Source organism: Mustela nigripes, chromosome 3, assembly GCF_022355385.1.
Source record: "Mustela nigripes isolate SB6536 chromosome 3, MUSNIG.SB6536, whole genome shotgun sequence".
In the NCBI taxonomy this organism is placed as follows: Eukaryota; Metazoa; Chordata; class Mammalia; order Carnivora; family Mustelidae; genus Mustela; species Mustela nigripes.
Window position 1 is genome coordinate 77,720,509 of NC_081559.1, and position 5,321 is coordinate 77,725,829.

General features: G+C 35.2%; 1 non-coding gene across 1 annotated transcript; it reads right to left on the reverse strand.

The window, feature by feature from the left end:
- Nucleotides 1-3,143: 3,143 nt before the first annotated feature.
- LOC132014667 (U4 spliceosomal RNA) lies at nucleotides 3,144-3,288 on the reverse strand. Its single transcript, XR_009403338.1, has one exon. It is a non-coding gene; the product is annotated as a U4 spliceosomal RNA (small nuclear RNA).
- Between the last annotated feature and the right edge of the window lie 2,033 nt (nucleotides 3,289-5,321).

The following is a 5,321-nucleotide window of genomic DNA, read 5'->3' on the forward strand; positions in this document are numbered from 1 at the left end:
GTAAATATTTATAATACATATTATAAAATATTTATAATGTATTATTTATGAAAACAAATATACTTAGGCACATGGCAGATAGTACTGAACATGAAGAGTAAATCACGTAGTGATTATATAATGAGCAATTTTATTAAATACAGTTTCATTCAACCTTGTGATTTTCCTTGTTTTTTTTTTTAAATTTGGGGGTAACCCATTTTCTAGGTACATTTATTTATGGAGAGAGGCACCTTGTAAATATGTATGAGGATATAAATAATGCCCTTTATACTTTATCTCATTTAATCCTTCTAAGAATACTACAGGTAAGTATTTTATGGATGAAGAAATTGAAGCTTAGGCTCATTAATGGACATTGCCCAAGGTCTGCTAAGAGACATATCTGAACCCATACCTGATTTATTTCAAAACCTGTAATCTTCCCAACTTGAGGTAAAGATAATGGGAATACAAATGAATTATTCTATTATTAGTCTGAAGTGCCTTTAAAACTTCCATTTAGTTCTTTTCTTTATTTTGTAAAATTGATACAAAATTTAAAAATGCATCTTCAACAACATCATTTCATTTCTTTAAAAAAATAAAAAGATAAAAAAAAAACAAACTCCTGAACTTGGAGGCATTGGCTGAGTAACTGCAGGTTTCTGAGGGCATAACTCATTGTTCCTTATCAGGTGGTAGAAAGGATTTTTTCTATTGCCTTGGCTCGAAGTAATTGCATATCTATCTATTTATCTGAGCAATTAATCAGAGACCTAAGTAATCAAAGCAGCAGCCAGGATTCCCATGCTGGACTTTCATGCTACATTGAACCATTCTCAGCACTTTAAATGATTTCTTACCCAAGCAGTACAAAACCACATGAATCATATGACCAAGTACTAGCTATAGTAGGGGATGATTTACCCATCCCAAAGAATGCATTTCAGATGACTTTGCAGGAAATATAAAGAAAATGATTACAGTAAAGATATTTTTAAACTGAAAAGCATTCAATAGTTTATATTCCTAGAATGACACTACTGTGGGCTTTACATTTATAGTCTAAACATTATGTTTTATAGAAGCAATAGGTGTAATATTCAATTAATTTAATAAAAAAGAAAGTTTCTGTGAAACATCTTTGTTTAAAAATGTGCATTTTTACATAGCTCAGAATCTATATCATGGGTGTTGAAGTTGTCTGAGAATGGGTAGGAAAAAATGGACAGACCTATCTATGGCTTCCACTAACCAAGACGCAAAAAACAGAACTGCCTCTGACCAAAACATTGAATGGCAGGTTTATGTTGAATGAGAAACTGTTTCCATAAGATTCAAAATCAATTACAACATTAACTAGTAATGAAAATTTCAATTACTGTTGAGCTGCCTAAAGCATCTCTCAAAACAAAATTGAGGCTCAAGGAACTTGAATTTTCGAAGCTGGGTGCAAAGTTTGAAAGACTTCCATAAGGCTTTTTCTTATAGGTATATGCTGTTAGTTCTGCACAATGATTTATAAAAGTCAGTGGGAGAATATAACATAAAAATCTGGAGTTTTCCTTTCTCTTGAAAAAAAATTGTGGCAACGTGGGGCCTTTCTGTTGAGGTGTGTGCTTTCCAGTTTTCCTCATTCTCTTCCACCTAAAGTGTGTACAGATTCTCCTCCACAGCAGACTTAATTCACTTAACACTACCTGTCTAGTCTGGTAGGCATTTCAACCCACATTCAAAGGCCTGCTTCCTGGTAGTTCCCAGCACATGTGGCCATATGTGACTTTTGTCTTTTGAGACACTTTCTCAGTGTTCCAGAGATGATGATTATTACATTTGCAGTTTGACCCCATTATTATTTTTATTTAAACTCAATTAGCCAACAAATAGAGCATCCTTAGCTTCACATGCTGAGTTCAGTAATTCATCAGATGCATATAATACCCAGCACTCATCACATCACGTGCCCTCTTTAATACCATCACCCAATTACCCGGTCCTCCCACCCACGTCTCCTCCAGCAACCCTCAGTTTAGAAAGCGTCTTTCAACTAACATCTTCTTTTAGGAAGATAGAAACGTTTTCAAATGTATGTGTGAAAGCATAAGGAAAGTGGCAATTTGGCCCTATGATTAACAGTTCTCAGAGACTTTTTAAAATCATCTGGGCCTTAAAAGGAAAAAGCCATTGGCATGAAGAAAACAGAAAATAAAAAATAGGGACATTAAAATTATGAAAATTGGTAGCATTATTTGTTCTGAGGTATTTATGTGTTAAGAAATGTTTGGAACAAACCATAACAAAATGAGGCAAATCCAAGACAATCTCAGTTATATGGAGAAATTAGCTCCTGTAAGGTTGGGAATGCAACAGGAAATTCTATGCTTTAGCATTGTCTTTCTTATCTCTTTGTGTGCTCCCCCCGCCAGTGAATAAGGCCAAAGAAAAACAGAATTCATAGTAATGAGATTCTGAAGTAAAGGTACATCCTCCTACAATTTAGCATGTTAGAACTGGATATAGAAAAGTGTAGAGGGGTCAAGTTTAGCAAATACCATTATAGGTTGCCTCATTAGATTTAAATTTCAGATAAACAACAAATTCTTTCATAGTATAAATATGTTCTATACAGGATTTAGGGTATATACTATGGTCTAAAGGAGTCCCCCCCACCCCCAAATTCAGATGTTGAAATCCTGAAGCCCAGTGTGAGGCATTATAAGGTGGGGCCATCAGGAGATGATTGGATCTTGACAGTAGAGCTCTCACACATGGCATTGAATGCTGTTATAAAAGAGGCTCCAGAGAGCTAACAAACCTGAGAGGTAGATACTATATTATCTCCTTTTAGTATAGGTAAGGCGGCTGAGTACCAAAAAGAAAATGAATTTGCCCAAATGACGCAAATGGCAGAGCCTAGGTTTGTATTTCAGTACTGACTTACTAAGTAAGTGAAGTATTAGGTAAATCATAATTATTTATTGAATACTAAGTACTTTATAAATATGTCATATAATTTTTACAGTAGTCTCATGAAGTAGGCACTATTACCAGAGATTAAAACGTATCTGTATGTTCTTGGTAGGGGTACAAATTGTTAGAAGCACTTGTAGGAATAGAAGCGCCTTACAAACGACTGCAGCGGTGAGAAGCTCAGAGTATATTACTTTTCGAACATGAGGAATTACACCAAGTTTTATACTTTTAGAGAAAAGAAGGAGAGAGGTGGGAAAAGGAAAAATTTTCAATTAGCAATAATCGCGCCTCAGATAAACCTCATTGGCTATGATACTGTCACTGTGCAAAGCTCAGAATTAGAAAAGGGGGAAAGAAACAAACCAAAACAAGTTCATTTATATGGTAAATGATTTGCAATTTGTATCAGGTACAAATCTATATTCTATCAATATTTCCAATGGCAGTCATGTATGTCTTATGATTCCATATTTATAAAGCTCAAAATATATATAACATAGGTATTTGTATAGATACACATATACATACTTACACATATTTATAACATTTTATGTATTTTATTTTATTATATATTATATATGTATATGTTCTATATACATATTATATATATTATATTATTTTATTATGTATTATATATGTATATATTCTGATAGATGTATATATTCTGATAGCTCTATACAGATCTGAGAGTACTCATATCTATTTAGAAATGAGAAAAGAAAACAATGAGAAAGAAAAGAATGGAGAGGTGGAACTAGCTCACTGATAGTAGTTTAGCCTGCCAATGAGCTTGAAACCCCAAAATGGTATTATCAGTTTCTGGGCCAGTGACTATATAATCTACTGCCTCTGGATAAACAAAAACTTGATGTGGACCTTTTGAGTCTACTTTTATCAAAGCTTACTTATTTCTTGAGGTATCTGAGTGGCTCAGTTGGTTAAGCATCTGCCTTTGGCTCAGGTCATGATTCCAGGGTCCTGGGATTGAACCTCACATCTGGCTCCCCACTCAGGTGGGAGTTTGTTTCTCTCTCTCTTTCTCCCTCTACCCCTCCCCCAACCCTGTGCATGCTCTCTCTGTTTCTCTCTCTCAAATAAATAAATCTTTAAAAAATCTTAAAAAAAGCTTACTCATTTCTTAAAGACAGAATCTTATTTCTGAATATATATCTATATCTATATCTATATATAAGAGCAGGTTTTTATTATTTTTGTTTGCCCTTTGTTTTAGGATCTCAGAAATTATGGGTGTCGCCCTTCTCTCGGCCAGACTCTAGTTCTTTTAATTGCAAAGGGAAGTAAATGTGAGGACACTAACAGACAGAAAATAGTCAGAAGTTTTCATGTGACCTCTTTTTATCCCTATTTTTTAATGTAGTTCTCAAAGCTTTTTAGATCCCTGCTAGAAAGTGAAGGATTTCAAGTGTCTGAGGGTCTTGTGTCAAGCTTTTGTTAAATGCTAATGTTTGCAATGGAAAATCAGAAGGCAATGCAAAAACTTACTGCCAGATTATTGTGGGAAATTTCTGTATCCTCCTTCTCCAGCAACATAGAACTTTTCCTGCGTCCATGAGGCAGAGGGCGTGGCTGAGGAAAAAATTTTACTGAGACTCTAGGTTTGAATTCTACTGCTCTTTTGCTCAGCTCAAACAAGGATAAAATGTAATACCTTAAAAAAAAAAAAGGAGAAGCATTTGCTTAAGTAGTTTAGGGCAACTTCATGTTATACGATGAAGTATGCCTGAAGCAGGATGTGGGATGTATGCATTCATTCTCCCTGAGGAAAATATGGAAGAATCGAACATGAAAGAATGCAGTAGTTGGGGCACATGGATGGCTCACTCAGTTAAGCACCGACTCTTGGTTTCAGCTCAGGTCATGGTCTCATGATCCTGGGATCAAGCGCCAAGTTGGGCTCCACGCTCAGTGGACATCTGCTCTAGATTCTCTCTCTCTCTCTCTGCCTCTGCACCCTCCCACCCTGCTTGCATGTGCACGGGCGCCTGCATGCTCTCTCGCTAGCTTGCTTGCTCTCAAATAAATAAATAAATAAATACAAAAATCTTTATTAAAAAAAAAAAAAGAATTCAGTGGTCTTAGACAATCCATCCTGGGAATAAAAGTTTACTAATATTTTCTTTTCTCTTAATCAGGAAAGAAAAGTCATTATGTGGCATGGCCATAGTTGGTTCAGGTCCATAGGGTACATCTTCTGCTACTCCAAATTCCCCATTACATTTCATTATTTATGTTTTATTTCTGTTTTATTATTGAGAAACTTAGGCTTAAAGAGGCCAAGTAAAATTGCTTAGGATCGTGTACCTAGCTAATGACAGGATTCCTCAGATTTGTTTAATTCAAAGGCC